Source organism: Oncorhynchus nerka, linkage group LG18 (assembly GCF_034236695.1).
Source record: "Oncorhynchus nerka isolate Pitt River linkage group LG18, Oner_Uvic_2.0, whole genome shotgun sequence".
Taxonomy (NCBI): Eukaryota; Metazoa; Chordata; class Actinopteri; order Salmoniformes; family Salmonidae; genus Oncorhynchus; species Oncorhynchus nerka.
In genome coordinates, this window is record NC_088413.1 from 38,207,760 (window position 1) to 38,228,632 (window position 20,873).

Consider the following 20,873-nt stretch of genomic DNA (forward strand, 5'->3'; position numbering starts at 1 on the left):
GTTCATCTCAGCCTATGCCTCCCTCCAGTCCCTCGACTTCTTGGCACTGACGGAAACATGGATCACCACAGATAACACTGCTACTCCTACTGCTCTCTCTTCGTCCGCCCACGTGTTCTCGCACACCCCGAGAGCTTCTGGTCAGCGGGGTGGTGGCACCGGGATCCTCATCTCTCCCAAGTGGTCATTCTCTCTTTCTCCCCTTACCCATCTGTCTATCGCCTCCTTTGAATTCCATGCTGTCACAGTTACCAGCCCTTTCAAGCTTAACATCTTTATCATTTATCGCCCTCCAGGTTCCCTCGGAGAGTTCATCAATGAGCTTGATGCCTTGATAAGCTCCTTTCCTGAGGACGGCTCACCTCTCACAGTTCTGGGCGACTTTAACCTCCCCACGTCTACCTTTGACTCATTCCTCTCTGCCTCCTTCTTTCCACTCCTCTCCTCTTTTGACCTCTCCCTCTCACCTTCCCCCTACTCACAAGGCAGGCAATACGCTCCACCTCATCTTTACTAGATGCTGTTCTTCCACTAACCTCATTGCAACTCCTCCAAGTCTCCGACCACTACCTTGTATCCTTTTCCCTCTCGCTCTCATCCAACACTTCCCACACTGCCCCTACTCGGATGGTATCGCACCGTCCCAACCTTCGCTCTCTCTCCCCGCTACTCTCTCCTCTTCCATCCTATCATCTCTTCCCTCTGCTCAAACCTTCTCCAACCTATCTCCTGATTCTGCCTCCTCAACCCTCCTCCCTTTCTGCATCCTTTGACTCTCTATGTCCCCTATCCTCCAGGCCGGCTCGGTCCTCCCCTCCCGCTCCGTGGCTCGACGACTCATTGCGAGCTCACAGAACAGGGCTCCGGGCAGCCGAGCGGAAATGGAGGAAAACTCGCCTCCCTGCGGACCTGGCATCCTTTCACTCCCTCCTCTCTACATTTTCCTCTTCTGTCGCTGCTGCTAAAGCCACTTTCTACCACTCTAAATTCCAAGCATCTGCCTCTAACCCTAGGAAGCTCTTTGCCACCTCCTCCCCCTCCTGAATCCTCCTCCCCCTCCTCCCTCTCTGCAGATGACTTCGTCAACCATTTTGAAAAGAAGGTCGACGACATCCGATCCTCGTTTGCTAAGTCAAACGACACCGCTGGTTCTGCTCACACTGCCCTACCCTGTGCTCTGACCTCTTTCTCCCTCTCTCTCCAGATGAAATCTCGCGTCTTGTGACGGCCGGCCGCCCAACAACCTGCCCGCTTGACCCTATCCCCTCCTCTCTTCTCCAGACCATTTCCGGAGACCTTCTCCCTTACCTCACCTCGCTCATCAACTCATCCCTGACCGCTGGCTACGTCCCTTCCGTCTTCAAGAGAGCGAGAGTTGCACCCCTTCTGAAAAAACCTACACTCGATCCCTCCGATGTCAACAACTACAGACCAGTATCCCTTCTTTCTTTTCTCTCCAAAACCCTTGAACGTGCCGTCCTTGGCCAGCTCTCCCGCTATCTCTCTCAGAATGACCTTCTTGATCCAAATCAGTCAGGTTTCAAGACTAGTCATTCAACTGAGACTGCTCTTCTCTGTATCACGGAGGCGCTCCGCACTGCTAAAGCTAACTCTCTCTCCTCTGCTCTCATCCTTCTAGACCTATCGGCTGCCTTCGATACTGTGAACCATCAGATCCTCCTCTCCACCCTCTCCGAGTTGGGCATCTCCGGCGCGGCCCACGCTTGGATTGCGTCCTACCTGACAGGTCGCTCCTACCAGGTGGCGTGGCGAGAATCCGTCTCCTCACCACGTGCTCTCACCACTGGTGTCCCCAGGGCTCTGTTCTAGGCCCTCTCCTATTCTCGCTATACACCAAGTCACTTGGCTCTGTCATAACCTCACATGGTCTCTCCTATCATTGCTATGCAGACGACACACAATTAATCTTCTCCTTTCCCCTTCTGATGACCAGGTGGCGAATCGCATCTCTGCATGTCTGGCAGACATATCAGTGTGGATGACGGATCACCACCTCAAGCTGAACCTCGGCAAGACGGAGCTGCTCTTCCTCCCGGGAAGGACTGCCCGTTCCATGATCTCGCCATCACGGTTGACAACTCCACTGTGTCCTCCTCCCAGAGCGCTAAGAACCTTGGCGTGATCCTGGACAACACCCTGTCGTTCTCAACTAACATCAAGGCGGTGGCCCGTTCCTGTAGGTTCATGCTCTACAACATCCGCAGAGTACGACCCTGCCTCACACAGGAAGCGGCGCAGGTCCTAATCCAGGCACTTGTCATCTCCCGTCTGGATTACTGCAACTCGCTGTTGGCTGGGCTCCCTGCCTGTGCCATTAAACCCCTACAACTCATCCAGAACGCCGCAGCCCGTCTGGTGTTCAACCTTCCCAAGTTCTCTCACGTCACTCCGCTCCTCCGCTCTCTCCACTGGCTTCCAGTTGAAGCTCGCATCCGCTACAAGACCATGGTGCTTGCCTACGGAGCTGTGAGGGGAACGGCACCTCCGTACCTCCAGGCTCTGATCAGGCCCTACACCCAAACAAGGGCACTGCGTTCATCCACCTCTGGCCTGCTCGCCTCCCTACCACTGAGGAAGTACAGTTCCCGCTCAGCCCAGTCAAAACTGTTCGCTGCTCTGGCCCCCCAATGGTGGAACAAACTCCCTCACGACGCCAGGACAGCGGAGTCAATCACCACCTTCCGGAGACACCTGAAACCCCACCTCTTTAAGGAATACCTAGGATAGGACAAAGTAATCCTTCTCACCCCCCCCCCCCCTTAAAAGATTTAGATGCACTATTGTAAAGTGGCTGCTCCACTGGATGTCATAAGGTGAATGCACCAATTTTTAAGTCGCTCTGGATAAGAGCGTCTGCTAAATGACTTAAATGTAAATGTAAATGTAAACATCAGTCTGATGGTTTTAGGTTTGTGCAAAAATGTTAGGTTTGTGCAAAACAATTAACAGGGATAGGCTATCCTGTTTGTCAACTAATCAGAATTCCCTGCATTTCATCCACCTTCCATCCCTGTCGATGTCAAACTTTCGAGCCAGCATCTCCCACTCGTAGTCATCGAGGTGCACACACAGACCTTTCAGCACTTCCTGGAACTCCTCGTGGCTCACAAACCCCTTCCTATAAGGATCCATCTCCTCAAACTCCCCCCGCAACTCATCCAATGACAGCTTCAACTAGGCCAGTGTAGGGAGGGAGGGAAATAATGACAGATTATAATATGTAAGGGTCGTTATCAAGGGTGTGGATACTGGTGTGATTAACCCATACAATGAAAAGTGCTTTGAGCACCTGGGGTAAATTAAGGTTACTTACGTAACCCCAGATCTCTGATATTATTTATTTATTTATTTAACCTTGATTTTGACAGAGAAGATGTATTGAGACCTATGTCTCTTTTCCAAATGCGCCCTGACTTATACAATATAAAATACACATTAAACACAATATACATTAGAATACATTATGAGTGAGATATCTCACGTGGGGATTTGCTATGATCACCTACTCTTGGAAGAATCTATCAAAAGCAGATGTTGGACAGTGGCGAATGAGGGGAGCCCCTCACTTTCATTATAAGGAGCCACTCTCGCCCTCAGGTTATTTTCAGACATCTCACTCATAATATCAGAGAACCAGGGATACGGAAGTAACCTTAAAGTTCTCTTTCATTTATTTGTTTCGATATCTCACATGTGGGAATATGGCCAACTCTTGTATCACAAAGATATGCCCTCTGAAGTCAGGGTAGTCTCAAAGATCAGCAACCCTCAGAGGTCCCGATAACTGAGGGAGTACACACCGAAAAGGTGCAGAGGCAACCAATTGGGACAAAACCTCAAAACAAAGTGAGGGGAAACCCAATACAAGGCACACACAATCTCAGTTTAAAACAGTGCCCAAGAGGTAAACTCCTCTGTAGGAAAGGGCCCTTCCATGCCCCTCTGAAGGCTATCACCCTGGCCACTATAAGTCAATATAATAGCCCCCATGATCCGGCAGGATATCGTTGGAGAGAGAAGGGCCCACCCTCTTCCATGAGTGGTTGCCAATGAGTGAAGAGCATGACACCCTCGCCTGACACCCTCGCCTGACACCCTCGCCTGACACCCTTGCCTGAGCTCTCCTACCAATCCAAATAGATGAATACTGGACAACTATGAGGACACCCTTCTAGGGAAGGTGACAGGCGAAAAGCCATAGGCTCCAAGGTGCGATAATGAGAAAAAGTCGACCCAGGCCAAAGATGGGGTTAGGTACATTAACCTGAAAAAACCCTGGGAAGACTGCAGACATGAACAGTGGCTAGCACAGCCCACACATACGCTTAGGGACGCCAAGGGCAGTAGCAAAGCTAAAGATGGAGGAATATTACATCTCCATGCTTTTCAGCGGGTAGTAGCTGCTGTGAAAGGGTCTTATGCACAATTGACACTTCTCAGGACGAACTGAAGGCTTCGAGTTTGGCCGTAAGCAAAGTGTCCCCCTCAGAGACAAAACAACAGTTCTGCATGAACTGTATCACTTTCTGGGCCATGAAATGACCTCACACTAGAACCACAATTGGCCAACGCCCCCTGCCGTTTGATTTTGACCTAATTGCTCAGTGGTCAGAATTTTGCACCCTCTACAACCACTGTTATTATTATTTGACTCTGCTGGCCATCTATGAACATTTGAACATCTTGGCCATGTTCTTACATCAGCCGATGTAAGAAGGGCTATATAAATACATTTGATTGATTGACTGATCCTGCTGCTCTGATTGGATGAAGCAAAGCTGTCTCCGTTCACTCGCTTCATATCATCCCGGTGTTGGTTGGGAAGGTAAAGGACACTATCACAGAGAAGCTACAGAGCCAACCGTCAGTATGGTCTGGCCGCATCTTACGCTCCTTCTTAGGAGTTACCGCTCACAGCTATAAGCCAAATAGAAATGAGCTGGAGTCCTTCCTCATAGCCTGCAGGTGGTTCACAGGGCAGCATGGTGCAGAAAACATAGCTATAACTTTTTATGAAATCATCGATGAATATCGCATCAAAAATAAAGGAGCTTATGTTATCACAGATAATGCAGCAAATATGAAATGTGCATTCAAAGTGAAGTTGCCACAGCAGGAGGAGCACAGTGAAGAAAGTGACGACAGTGAAGATGGTAACCTGCACAATGAACATCTGTAGGAGGATGTATCATGGGTTGACGAGGTGAACATCGACCTCCTGAGATCCAGACAGCGACTCTCCTGTTTTGCTCACTCCCTACAGCTAGTGATACATGATGGAATGAAAGAAGTCAAGGCCATTTCACAAGCTATCGCCAAGACATCAAGGTTCAGTACACTGCTACACAGTAGCAGCCTATTTAAACACAGGTTTGAGGTTGTGTTTGGCATGGGAAAGTCTGTTCCGGCAGCAAATACCACTTCCTGGAATAGCATGTTCAAGCAGCTGCAGGCCCTCAAGGCTCTTGACCACAGGGCCCTCACAGATATGTGCAGCGTGGACTTCGAGAATGCGTTTTTTACCATTCGCGAATGGAACCAACTGAAAGAATTGAATGCAGTTCTTGCATCATTCTATGAGGCAACGGAGCTTACAGAAGGAGATAAGTCTGTCACCATCAGTATGATGGCTCAAACTGTCTTGGATCTGAACACTCACCTGCTCCAGATGGAGGAGTCAAGAAGACAATGCCGGCCATCAGCAAAGGCCATTCGACAGTCTCTACTAAAAAGATTCTCAGGGGCCTCCCGAGTGGCGCAGCGGTCTAAGGAACTGCGTCACAGTGCTAGAAGCGTCACTACAGATCCAGGTTTGATCCCGGGCTGTGTCGCAGCTGGCCGCAACCGGGAGACCCATGAAGCGGTGCACAATTGGACCAGCGTCGTCCGGGTTAGGGGAGGGTTTGACCGGCTGGGATGTCCTTGTGCCATTGCGCTCTAGCCACTCCTTGTGGTGGATGGGCACATGCATGCTGACTTCGGTAGCCAGCTGTACGGTGTTTCCTCCGACACATTGGTGCGGCTGGCTTCCGGGTTAAGAATGCAGTGTGTCAAGAAGCAGTGCGGCTTGGTAGGGTCGTGTTTTGGAGGACGCGCGGCTTTCGACCTTCGCCTCTCCCAAGTCCGTATGGGAGTTGCAGCGATGGGACAAGACTGTAACTACCAATTGGATATCACAACATTGGGGAGAACAATGGGTAAAAAGTAACCCATTGGAAAAAACCCAAGTAAAAATATGAATAGTAATTTAGAATCTTTGTGAGAATGAAAAGGGTCAAGGAGTGAGGGAGAGGAAGCTTTTGGCCATGACGTGTACTTCCTTGCCGCCATGCTGGATCCACAGTTTGGCCTCAGCTGGGTTGATCTAGATGTTACCAACAATGGGAATGTTACATTGCAGAAGAAGTTCACTGATTATCTGAAGAGAACACGAATGGGTAAGTACATTCTTTTATCCCATGACTTTCTCTTGATTGTTGACTACTTTGTGCTCTCAAAAAACGTTAATCTCGAGTGGACTATCACTTTAAATGTATTCAGTATGAAGTCACACAATTTCAATAGTTACAAGACGATGTTCAGTTATTATTTTTTGTTTGTTCCTTTATGGTTTCCAGACACCTTGATCACTGATTACTGATCACTGCACTTGTATTTCTGAAATGCAATCATACCCTGTTGTAGTTGATCTCTGATAAGAGCTACACCCATCCATTCACTTTCCTCAAGAAATTAAAATTAGGGGCACAAGATAATGTATGAAATGCATACAATATAAGTCTCAAACAGCTTGACCTGGTATGAAATTGCTTCATTGAAACTGGTAATGTGATTTGAAATGCCAGCAATGTACAGTTGAAGTCGGAAGCTTACATACACCTTAGCCAAAAACTCAGTTTTTCACAATTTCTGACATTTAATCAGAGTAAAAATTCCCTGTCTTAGGTCAGTTAGGATCACCACTATATTTTAAGAATGTGAAATGTCAGAATAATAGTAGAGATAATGATTTATTTCAGCTTTTATTTCTTTCATCACATTCCCAGTGGGTCAGAAGACAGTGCAGGCCATTAGCCAAGGCCCTTCGATAGTCTCTACTGTCAATTAGTATTTGGTAGCATTGCCTTTAAATTGTTTAACTTGGGTCAAACGTTTCGGGTAGCCTTCCACAAGCTTCCCACAATAAGTTGGGTGAATTTTGACCACCACCTGACAGAGCTGGTGTAACTGAGTCAGGTTTGTAGGCCTCATTGCTAGCACACGCTTTTTCAGTTCTGCCAACAAATTTTCTATAAGATTGATGTCAGGATTTTATGATGGCCACTCCAATACCTTAACTTTGTTGTCCCTAAGCCATTTTGACACAACTTTGGAAGTATGCTTGGGGTCATTGTCCATTTGGAAGATCCATTTGCGACCAAGCTTTAACTTCCTGACTGATGTTTTGAGATGTTGCTTCAATATATCCACATAATTTTCCTTCCACATGATGCCATCTATATTGTGAAGTGCACCAGTCCCTCCTGCAGCAAAGCACCCTGACAGCATGATGCTGCCACCCCCGTGCTTCACGGTTGGGATTGTGTTCTTCGGCTTGCAAGTCCCCCCTTTTTCCTCCAAACATAACTATGGTCATTATGGCAAAACAGTTCCATTTTTGTTTCATCAGACCAGAGAACATTTCTCCAAAAAGTATGATCTTTGTCCCCATGTGCAGTTGCAAACCGGTCTGGATTTGTTATGGCGGTTTTAGAGCAGTGGCTTCTTCTTTGCTGAGCGGCCTTTCAGTTTATGTCGATATAGGACTCGTATTACTGTGGATACTTTTGCACCTGTTTCCTCCAGCATCTTCACAAGGTCCTTTGATGTTGTTCTGGGAATGATTTGCACTTTTCGCACCAAAGTACGTTCATCTCTAGGAGACAGAACGCGTCTCCTTCCTGAGTGGTGTGACGGCTGCGTCCCATTGTGTTTATACTTGCGTACTATTGTTTGTACAGATGAACGTGGTACGGCGTTTGGAAATTGCTCCCAAGGATGAACCAGACTTGTGGAGGTCTACAATTATTTTCTGAGGTCTCGGCTGATTTCTTTTGATTTTCCCATGATCTCAATCAGAGGCAATGAGTTTGAAGGTAGGCCTTGAAATACGTCCACAGGTACACCTCCAATTGACTCAAATGATGTCAATTAGCCAATCAGAAGCTTCCAAAGCCATGACATAATTTTCTGGAATTTTCCAAGCTGTTTAAATGCACAGTCAACTTAGTGTATGTAAACTTCTGACCCACTGGAATTGTGATACAGTGAATAATGAGTGAAATAATCTGTCTGTCAACAATTGTTGGAAAATGCATGCACAAAGTATATGGCCTAAACGACTTGCCAAACTATAGTTTGTTAACAAGACATTTGTGGGGTGGTTGAAAAAACGAGTTTTATTGAATCCAATCTAAGTGTATGTAAACTTCTGACTTCACCTGTACGTGTACACTAGCCTGTGAAATGAAAATATTGGCTTTATGATTTGAATATATAAGAATGACAAGATATAAAATAAATTTTATATTTTGATTCGGTGTTGAAATGACTTGATTAAATCTTTTTCTACTTTTTTGTTTATTCATTGTTAATGATACACTAAATTACCAAAAGTAAGTTGATACTTGCTCGTCGAACATCTCATTCCAAAATCATGGAAATTAATATGGAGTTGCCCCCCCCCTTTGCTACTATAACAGCCTTCACTCTTCTGAGAAGGCTTTCCACTAGATTTTGGAACATTGCTGCGGGGACATGCTTCCATTTAGCCACAAGTGTATTGTTGAGGTCGGGCACTGATGTTGGACAAATAGACCTGGCTCACAGTCGGCGTTCCAATTCATCTCAAAGGTGTTCGATGGGGTTGAGGTCAGATCTCTATGCAGGACAGTCAAGTTCTTTCACACCAATCTTGACAAACCATTTCTTTATGGACCTCGCTTTGTGCACAGGGGCAATGTCCTGCTGAAACAGGAAAGGGCCTGTTCACTGGAACTAAGGGGCCTAGCCCAACCCGTCAAAAACAGCCCCAGACCAATATTCCTCCTCCACCAGACTTTATAGTTGGCACTATATACTGGGGCAGGTAGTGTTCTCCTGGCATTCCCCAAATCCAAATTCATCTGTCGGACTGCCAGATAGTGAAACGTGATTCATCACTCCAGAGAACGCGTTTCCACTGCTCCAGAGTCCAATGGCGGCGAGCATTACAACACTCCAGCCGATGCTTGGTATTGTGATCAATAATCAATTCTTCCTTCAGTAAGGCCATTCTATGTTTGTCAGTAAGGACAATGCTTTTCTATGGAGATTTAATAGCTGTGTGCTCAATTTTATACACCTGTCAGCAAAAGGTCTGGCTGAAATAACCGAAACCATGAATTGAAAATAATTGATACTTTTGTGTATACTATATTGTATAGTAATTCCTTAAAAATACATTTGTTGTTTTTTAATCAGGACTGTTTGCTGATATGACAAATCAAATTCAACTGCTGTTTTTCGAAATGATCACTATAAACTGTCATTTTTATACCAGTACTACACTGTACTGTATATACCACATGCATTAGTTTTCATTTATGTTGTAGCCTACGTTATAGGAGCCGTTTTGGCTTGCCTTGCTATGTCATTTAATGTGTTGGGTAAATGTTGTCTGTCTAGGGATGTTTGAACTTGTTTTGAACACTAGAAGGCACTATATGTTGGGTCAAGGGTCACTAGTTACGTATAATGAAGCCAATTCTGATATTTTTTCCACTAAATGGTTTTTTGACCAATCAATTGGTCTAAAAATAAATTAGTAAAAAAAAAACAGCAGAATTGGGCTGCATGTCTAAACTCAGCCAAGTTAGCATACAAGTCTGGTGTGAATTTAAATTTGAGGAAAGGCTCAGTTAGTTTGACTTGCATTTCTCTGGTCTCGGTCCTGACTAGGACTCGGACCCCTCGTCCCCCTCTCGGTCTTGGTCTTGACTCAGACTCGATTCGCTCCGGTTTGGTCTTGAATCGGTCTCGCTTTAGGTGGTCTCGAACACAACACTAATATAGGAGGGGTGCGTCACTTGAGTGGGTTGAGTCGCTGACGTGGTCTTCCTGTCTGGGTTGGCGTCCCCCTTGGGTTGTGCCGTGGCTGAGATTTTTGTGGGCTATACTCAGCCTTGTCTCAAGATGGTAAGTTGGTGGTTGAAGATATCCCTCTAGTGGTGTGGGGTCTGTGCTTTGGCAAAGTGGGTGGGGTTATATTCTGCCTTTTTGGCCCTGTCCGGGGGTATCATCGGATGGGGCCACAGTGTCTCCTGACCCCTCCTGTCTCAGCCTCCAGTATTTATGCTGCAGTAGTTTGTGTGTCGGGGGGCTAGAGTCAGTCTGTTATATCTGGAGTACTTCTCCTGTCTTATCTGGTGTCCTGCGTGAATTTAAGTATGCTCTCTCTAATTCTCTCTTTCTCTTTTTCTTTCTTTCTCTCTCTCGGAGGACCTGAGCCCTAGGACCATGCCTTAGGACTACCTGGCATGATGACTCCTTGCTGTCCCCAGTCCACCTGGCCGTGCTGCTGCTCCAGTTTCAACTGTTCTGCCTGCGGCTATGGAACCCTGACCTGCTCACCGGACGTGCTACCTGTCCCAGACCTGCTGTTTTCAACTCTCTAGAGACAGCAGGAGCGGTAGAGATACTCTCATTGATCGGCTATGAAAAGCCAACTGACATTTACTCCCGAGGTGCTGACTTGTTGCACCCTCGACAACCACTGTGATTATTATTATTTGGCCATGCTGGTCTTTTATGAACATTTGAACATCTTGGCCATGTTCTGTTATAATCTCCACCCGGGACAGCCAGAAGAGGACTGCCAACCCCTCATAGCTTGGTTCCTCTCTAGGTTTCTTCCTAGGTTTTGGCCTTTCTAGGGAGTTTTTCCGAGCCACCGTGCTTCGACACTTGTATTGCTTGCTGTTTGGGGTTTTAGGCTGGGTTTCTGTATAGCACTTTGATATATCAGCTGATGTACGAAGGGCTATATAAATACATTTGATTTGATTTGAAATTTAATATAAGCCCTGCATGTTGATAGCTGCCAGGACTGGTCATAAGCAACTGCCGACCAGAAAATGACTGCTTATCGAGGGGCTCGAAGAGGGAGCACACGTCTTCTACCAGTTTTTCCTGGGTGTGTCAGCTCTTCCACCCCAAACGGCATGGGCAAGGTCTTTTGGGATTGGGTGTCCCAGGGCTCTCATAGGGGCATCGCTTATACCAGGCTGCAGTAAGTCAGTCTGGATAGATGCGGGAAGCGAGCTTTCTCAGGACAGAGCATCTAGCGCCATGACCTAAGTTGTCAAGCGATATATATATATATACACACTGTAAATATATATACAGTACCAGTCACAAGTTTGAACACACCTACCCATTCAAAGGTTTTTCTTTATTTGTACTATTTTCTACATTGTAGAATAATAGTGAAGACATGAAAACTATGAAATAACACGTATGAAATTACATAGCAACCAAAAAAGTGTTAAACATATGAAAATATATTTTTTATTTGAGATTCTTCAAAGTAGCCACCCTTTTCCTTGATGACAGCTTTGCACACTCTTGGCATTCTCTCAACCAGCTTCATGAGGTAGTCACCTGGAATGCATTTCAATTAACTGGTGTGCCTTGTTAAAAGTTCATTTGTGGAATTTCTTTGCTTCTTAATGCCTTTGAGCCAATCAGTTGTGTTGTGACAAGGTAGGGATGGTATACAGAAGATAGCTGTATTTGGTAAAAAAAAAAGAAATATCATATTATGGCATGAACAGCTCAAATAAGCAAAGAGAAATGACAGTCCATCATTATTTTAAGACATGAAGATCATTCAATCCGGGCAATTTGAATAACTTTCAAAGTTTCTTCAAGTGCAGTTGCAAAAACCATCAAGCACTCTGATGAAACTGGCTTTCATGAGGACCGCCACAGGAAAGGAAGACACAAAATTACATCTGTTGCAGAGGATACGTTAATTAGAGTTACCAGCCTCAGGAATTGCAGCCCAAATAAATGTAACAACAAATCTCAACATCAACTTTTCAGAGGAGACTGCATCAGGCCTTCATGGTCAAATTGCTGCAAAGAAACCACTATAAAAACGGACACCAATTAGAAGAAGAGACTTACTTGAAACACGAGCAATGGACATTAGCCCGGTGGAAATATTTCCTTTGGTCTGGTGAGTCTAAAGTTGAGATTTTTGGTTCCAACTGCCGTGTTTTTGTGAGACACAGAGTATGTGAACAGATGATCTCCGCATGTGTGGTTCCCACCGTGAAGCATGGAGGAGGAGGTGTGATGGTGTAGAGGTGCTTTGCTGGTGACACGTTCTGTAATTAATTTAGAATTCAAGGCACACTTAACAAGCATGGCTACGACAGCAGTCTGCAGCAATACGCCATCCCATCTGGTTTGCACTTTGATGGGACTATCATTTGTTTTTCAACAGGACAATGACCCATCACACCTCCAGGATGTGTAAGGGCTATTTGACCAAGAACAAGAGTGATGGAGTGTTGCATCAGATGACCTGGCCTCCACAATCACCTGACCTCAACCCATTTGAGATGGTTTTGGATGAGTTGGACCGCAGAGTGAAGGAAAAGCAGCCAACAAGTGCTCAGCATATGTGCAAATTCCTTCAAGACGGTTGGAAAAGCATTTCAGGTGAAGCTGGTTGAGAGAATGTCAAGAGTGTGCAAAGCAGTCATCAAGGCAAAGGGTGGCTACTTTGAAGAATCTCAATATAACATATATTTTGATATGTTTAACACTTCTTTGGTTACAACATGATTTCACATGTTTTATTTAATCGTTTTGATGTCTTCACTATTATTCTACAATGTAGAAAAGAGCAAAAATAAAGAAAAACCCTTGAATGAGTAGGTGGGTCCAAACTTTTGACTCAAAAGTACCAGATAGCTCTCCGCCTTTTCACTAAGATCCAAAGTAAAGAAACAAATGACTGTACCGACTGATCTCTAGCTCAATGGAGAGTGTTCTCCATAACAGAGCCAAGTCGTCTTTGCCATGTAGAGGGAAAAAAACGTCCAGAGTAAGTTCTGGAAACCTGTCCTCCCGTAGAGCCGCGTAGCCAATATGGTTAGTGTTCCCCTACCTTGTTGTACAGAGTATCAGTGCCCTCTGGTGGGAAAACTGGAGTGGAGCATACCAGAGCTGGCTTGAATGTGATAGTTCGCTCTATAGCAGTCAGAGGGAAAAAGGCCATAGGCAAGGGTAAAAGGGTCACAGTGGATGGCGAAAGACAGATTGCAGTCCTGCCCCGTGTGTTGTTGAGACTGGAAGGAGAGATGACATGCAGACTTCTGTCCCTTACTGAAAACCCGAGAAGTTCCCCAGGGGAGAGCCTGAAGGAGGGAGGCAATCGGGGGGATCAAAAAGTGTGTCTCCTCTATTTTCTCATGTGAGCACGGTCACTAATGTGAGCTGCTGCACAGAGAATAGGGTTCTGTCTAAACATAGCCTGCCTTTCACTGCTGCGAACTCTGAGAGGGGAAGGAGTGGCAACTGTTAAACCCAAAGTGAGAGGGTAGGGCAGAGAGCCGTTGGCCTTGCACTTTATCCTTCTCAGCCGCTAGGGTTACGCCTTAAGTTGTCCGACCCTTCTTACTTCCATTAGCAGAGTTAGGATGGCGGATCCTCGCTGCAGCTGTAGCATATACTGTAGACTGCTTCCTTACAGGTTTGGCCTGGTTCAGGGGCCTAGCCTGAGTCTTGGCAGACTGCTGCGTCACAGGGGATCTCAGTCCCCCATGGCCAGCTTGTTGCCCCCTCCCAGCTGTGAGGCTGGGGCGAGATGCAGGAACCAACGGTCTGCCATGGGGCCTGTGTCTGTGTTGCAGGCAGAATAAGGAGTGCCTTCCTCCCTTTCACCGAGCTAGCCAAGTTAGCCTTGCAGCATGGGCTAACCGAGTCTTAATAGCTAGCCGTGAAGCTAACTACCAATAGACACTGAGAAGTAGAAAATGTTTTTTTTTACACAAAACAAAAACCTTCAGGTTAGTACTCAAACTCTCGACAGCGTCTGAAGACCTACACTCTGCATTGAAATCCTTAACTGTTCACTTGTGAGCAGGTAACCAGGAAAACAGGTATGGAGTCGATCTGAGGAGAACTAGAGAAGAGAGGAAGAGAAGCGAGAATAACGTCTCCAACAAATAATTGAAAGAGAACATATATTCAGCATGGGAGAGTAGGAAATGTGGGGAACCGGTGTCTAAGTAGGTTACACGTAGCTATATGTGTGTGAAAATGATTTAATCGCAGGTAAGTAATTTAACTTGTTTACTATAGTCCGTTTGTAACTGTACTCACTACTTGTAGCTGTATAGTCCGTTTTTTTGTGTTTTTGGTCTTGGCTAGCTTAATGTTCCGGTTGGTAGCTAGTTAGCACTCACTCACGTGGCTGCTAGCACCTTCATGAAAAGAGGCATGACGGAAGCCCTATAATATCATGATTTTCTAAATTGTGAGAATTCCTGGGAGCAGGCAATGTTGAAAAGTCATATTCAGACATGCTGTACTTTTCTTAAATCTAGTTTTGTAATTGAGTAAAACAAGTAGACAACCATTTTTTTGTTGTTGCTGTGAGCCAATGAGATAACCTTTTTTTGTGGGGAAAACAGGTTGTTTTCCCCACATACAGGGGCGGTCTAGTACAAACTGGGACTATAAGGAATGATATTTGCTTCCGAAGATTTTGGAAGCATCTATATATACAGTAAGTCTTATAAATGGTTTATGTTGTGCAGAGCCGGTGGCCTAGTGGTAAATCTCCTGGCTCAAGACACATATACAGTATGTAGCCTACACCACTCTCCTCACCAGAGATAGAGGTTCAAACCCAGCTCCAACCCTTCAAGCTGTTTGTCCAGTCTGTATCCCCCTCTGTCATTTCAAATCTGGAAAACATGTAAGTAGAATTCAACACTACCTTTAAAAAGGGGTTATAAAGGCTTTGTTAATCCTTAAAAGTTGTGCTTTGTTTAAAGTGTGGTGATTATTATTACCATGATCACAGGGAAGGTAGAAGGGAAGAATGTTGATCCGAAATGGGGAAGTTGGGAGGTTCCCTGAGAGTTGCAGCAAAGCCGAGTGGCCTCCCCCTCCAATTTCACGAGTGGGGATATGGTGGTAGGGAGACAGGAGTGGAGGTCCTCTGGTTCTCCCACGTGAAGGACAAAGCTCTCTCTGCTGGGTGAGTGTGAGCAGCAAGTCCCTCTAGGAAACTCCCATGGCCCCCTGTTCTCATACCCACCCAACAGCCATCAGTCACACACACACACACACACACACACACACTGCTGTAACCTTAAACAAGCTCCCAACTGAGCTCACATTAGACAGATGCGGGTAGCACAGTGTTGTGTGTGTGTTGAAGGCGATAGGGGCTTACCCTTGTTTGTTTTGTAAGTCCCCTCTACCCCCGCTCTTATCTTCCCACCCATGCCCCCTTACCCCTACCATGGCACACACGCTGTCTGCAAGTATGTTAGACACACAGTGGAGCTTTCTGGAGCATTGCCGGAGATTCTCATCCCCTTTCTTCAGGGGGCTGCGCATGGCATTGGGGAAAGCACAAGGACTTGGGAGAGTAGCCAAAGTGGCGCGCAAGCTGCAAGAAATCAAAGGTAATCAAAGTGAACCAAAGATGTCGGATCTCCCCCCGGCTCAATTCGGGGTGGATGTCAAATCTGCAGGACGAAAAGATGAAAATAGAGTAGGGAGAGAAAGAACAACAGAGTGAGAAAGGGATGGAGAAAGAAGAGAGGGACAATTCCCACTACATATAGATGAATAACTACTATCTCACAGGGTTTAAGGGCCCCCTTTTTGCTTTACCCCCCCCCCCCCCCCACTTCACCAATAACAATGCCAAAACGTGGCAGCCAACCCAGCACATGAGCAAAAGTTTCCCATCAGAGAGCAAACAGCTATCTTAGGCCTTGTTGGCGTCGACCGGAAGCCAAAGAATGGGAAGCACTGTGAAAGAGCAGGCATGAATGGGTCTGTAAGAAATGTACAAACAAAAACAACAAAAAACGTGTCTACGCCGTTGTACTGCCTGACTCTCCGCTCCATGAGAAGTAAAGAGTAAAGAAGCCCTTTGAAGAAAAACAGATTTGACCCAGATCATTTAACTATTCATTATTCTATTTTTATATAGCCCATGTAGATGGATATATGTGAGATATAACATGTTTTCAAGTGACAAAGCCTAAAATATATATATATAAAAAAGCTGAGTTGAGTGGAAAATGTTACAGAAGGCGGGAGTATCTCAGAAGAGAAAGCTTTAACTGGCTAGATGTGGTATATTAGCTGAGGACCTGCTGGATTCGGATTAAGTTGTTGTACTAAGACTCTGGAAGGGTAGGGTGAGGGTCCCCCCTGCCAAGGGATGAAGGGTTTACCTTTTTGCAGTTGGCACAACCCTCAATATGCTCACCCGCACTGAGAACCACAATGCCACAAGATTATGCAAATCCATGGAGATGTTCTATTCAACACTACCTCTATTTAGTGCAGCCACTGGGATATTCCAGCCAAAAAATGAATAGACAGAAGGAGGGAAACGATATAAAGGAGAAAACAAGTGGGAAATGGTCAAAAGAAGACTCAGATAAATGAATAATACATTTTTTGGAAATGATCCCCAAACTTTTAAAAAGTGTCCCCAGTCTCGTAGTCTTTGTCACTCTTCTTTGGCAGTGGGATTCTGAGAGACATGGAGCCCAATGCAGAACAGAGCATGACATGGGAACACCAAAACAAGCGTGCAATACGCCTTAGAAAATGGTCTGCCTGTGCTCTCAAGAAAAACAAAATCATGCTTTGTTTTTCATGGAAAAAAAGAGCAGGCTTGTTAACTTGGCCATTGTTTTTGTGGACAAGAGGTCTCCAAAGCAACCCTCAGATCAGTGCCTATGACTGTGTGAGTATCGCGAGGGTGGCTTTGGTTATCATGTGGTGCCACAACAAGGGGCACTTGTGTCACGAGGAGAGACAGGTTTATGTGACATCTGAGAAGTACTAAAAATGAATCAGTTGATTTGACACGGTGGTAAGACAAAGAGGCAGTATGCATTCCATAACTCTGTGACACTATCGACAAATACTCCCCGGGACTGGGAGGAATATAATGCATTTTGAGTCATTTCCCAAGACATTGCCTGAAGAATTATATAATTCAGAAGTGAAAATGTTCAGTTTAAAAACATTTTTGTTATAGACTTTAATATCATTATGTCTAAACACCAACCAATTATTCATATTTTGACTTATTTCCTTCCATCAAAAGAGCTTAGGTAAAAAATGATGAATGAAAACTAATTTTGAATTACAATGACTACTCAGTTCTGTGGACAAATAGATGAAAATCATGTCTGTAAAATGGCAAATTACTACTTTAGATAACAAAGCACAATATTTTCAGTTGCATCAAAGTTGAGGGTCTAAATTAGTTTTGCAACTAAACACATTGTGTGGTTGACTCAGCTATTATAGTTGCAAAGTCAAACTTCAATACCTACAGTATTCACACACATCATTTTTTAAAATTCATCTTATAGTGAACAAACTGCCTTGGTTAGTATAGTATTCCATGCCAGCTCAACATGTTTTAGTCCAGAAAACGTAGACATTTAAACAGTTACATTTTTCTTTGTTTTACAGTGAAGCAAAACAATATAAGCAAATTAAAATAAACATGAATTTTAATTATGAATGATCTTTGTTTTTAAGTGTGTAGCGCAGCGGTCTAAGGCAGTGCAAGGGGCGTCATTACAGTCCCTGGTAAGATTCCAGGCTGTATTACATCCGGCCATGATTTAGAGTCCCCATAGGGGGGGGGGTACAATTGGCCCAGCGACGTCTAGGTTTGGCTGGGGTAGGCCGTCATTGTAAATAAGAATTTGTTCTTAACTGACTTGTCTAGTTAAATAAAAGGTTAAATAAATATAAATAAATAAACATAGTTGTGATTCATGGGTCTTTACCGTCATATTTAGGGCGTCATCCCTTTACCAGTGAATTGAAATTAGTTGTGAATATATGTTCATGTATATTCACATACAGTATATACTGTACAGTGATATAATGATCATATTATCGACTGGTTGGTGACCACTAATCTAAACTAAACTATACAGGTAACTGCAAAAATAATGGCAACACTTGTGTAAACGAGGAATACAAAGTACATAAATACAGTTGAAGTCGGAAGTTTACATACATCTGAGCCAAATACATTTCAACTCAGTTTTTCACAATTCCTGACATTTAATCCTAGTAAAAAATTCCCTGTCTTAGGTCAGTTAGGATCACCACTTTATTTTAAGAATGTGAAATGTCAGAATAATAGTGGAGAGAATGATTTATTTCAGCTTTAATTTCTTTCATAACATTCCCAGTGGGTCAGAAGTTTACATACACTCAATTAGTATTTGGTAGCATTGCCTTTAAATGGTTTAACTTGGGTTAAACGTTTTGGCCAGCCTTCCACAAGCTTCCACAATAAGTTCTCCTGACAGAGTTGGTGTAACTGAGCGGCCTTTCAGGTTATGTCGATATAGGACTCGTTTTTACTGTGGATATAGATACTTTTGGACATGTTTCCTCCAGCCTCTTCACAAGGTCCTTTGCTGTTGGTCTGTGATTGATTTGCACTTTTTGCACCAAAGTACATTCATCTCTAGGAGACAGAACGCGCCCCCTTCCTGAGCGGTATGACGGTGTTTATACTTGCGTACTATTGTCTGTACAGATGAACATGGTACTGGTGGAGGTCTACAATTATATTTCTGAGGTCTACAATTATATTTCTGAGGTCTTGGCTGATTTCTTTAAAAATTTCCCATGATGTCAAGCAAAGAGGCACTGAGTTTGAAGGTAGGCCTTGAAATACATCCACAAGTACACCTCCAATTGACTCAAATTATGGCAATTAGCAAATCAGAAGCTTCGAAAGCCATGACATAATTTTCTGGAATTTTCCAAGCTGTTTAAAGGCACAGTCAACTTAGTGTATGTAAACTTCTGACCCACTGGAATTGTGATGCAGTGAATTATAAATGAAATAATCTGTCTGTAAACAATTGTTGGAAAAATAATTGTGTCATGCACAAAGTAGATGTCCTAACCGACTTTCCAAAACTATAGTTTGTTAACAAGAAATTTGTGGAGTAGTTGAAAAATGGGTTTAACGACTCCAATCGTCTTCAACTCTATATACAGTGGGGAGAACAAGTATTTGATACACTGCCGATTTTGCAGGTTTTCTACTTACAAAGCATGTAGAGGTCTGTAATTTTTTATCATAGGTACACTTCAACTGTGAGAGACTGAATCTAAAACAAAAATCCAGAAAATCACATTGTATGATTTTTAAGTAATTCATTTGCATTTTATTGCATGACATAAATATTTGATACATCAGAAAAGCAGAACTTAATATTTGGTACAGAAACCTTTGTTTGCAATTACAGAGATCACACTGCAAAATCGGCAGTGTATCAAATACTTGTTCTCTTAAAAAAGTATTTAGTCAGCCACCAATTGTGCAAGTTCTCCCACTTAAAAATATGAGAGGCCTGTAATTTTCATCATAGGTACACTTCAACTATGACAGACAAAATGAGAAAAAAATCCAGAAAATCACATTGTAGGATTTTTTATGAATTTATTTGCAAATTATGGTGGAAAATAAGTATTTGGTCAATAACAAAAGTTCATCTCAATACTTTGTTATATACCCTTTTTGTCAATGACAGAGGTCAAATGTTTTCTGTAAGTCTTCACAAGGTTTTCACACACTGTTGCTGGTATTTTGGCCCATTCCTACATGCAGATCTCCTCTAGAGCAGTGATGTTTTGGGGCTGTTGCTGGGCAACACAGACTTTCAACTCCCTCCAAAGATTTTCTATGGGGTTATAATCTGGAGACTGGCTAGGCCACTCCAGGACCTTGAAATGCTTCTTACGAAGCCACTCCTTCGTTGCCCGGGTGGTGTGTTTGGGATCATTGTCATGCTGAAAGACCCAGCCATGTTTCATCTTCAATGCCCTTGCTGATGGAAGGAGGTTTTCACTCAAAATCTCACGATACATGGCCCCATTCATTCGTTCCTTTACACGGATCAGTCGTCCTGGTCCCTTTGCAGAAAAACAGTCCCAAAGCATGATGTTTCTACTCCCTTGCTTCACAGTAGGTATGGTATTCTTTGGATACAACTCAGCATTCTTTGTCCTCCAAACACGACAAGTTGAGTTTTTACCAAAAAGTTATATTTTGGTTTCATCTGACCATATGACATTCTCCCAATCTTCTTCTGGATTATCCAAATGCTCTCTAGCAAACTTCAGACAGGCCTGGACATGTATTGGCTTAAGCAGGGGGACACGTCTGGCACTGCAGGATTTGAGTCCCTGGTGGCGTAGTGTGTTACTGATGGTAGGCTTTGTTACTTTGGTCCCAGCTCTCTGCAGGTCATTCACTAGGTCTCCCCCGTGGGGTTCTGGGATTTTTGCTCACCGTTCTTGTGATCATTTTGACCCCACGGGGTGAGATCTTGTGTGGAGCCCCAGATCGAGGGAGATTATCAGTGGTCTTGTATGTCTTCCATTTCCTAATAATTGCTCCCACAGTTTCAATTTTGGAATAAATAGCGTGCCCAATTTCAACTTCCTGCTACTCATGCCAAGAATATAAGATATGCATATCATTAGTAGATTTGGATAGAAAATACTCTGAA

General features: G+C 44.3%; 1 pseudogene; it reads right to left on the reverse strand.

Annotated features, from left to right (window-relative positions):
* Positions 1 to 20,873, reverse strand: part of LOC135561621 (uncharacterized) — a 56,635-nt pseudogene that overhangs the window by 1,733 nt on the left and 34,029 nt on the right.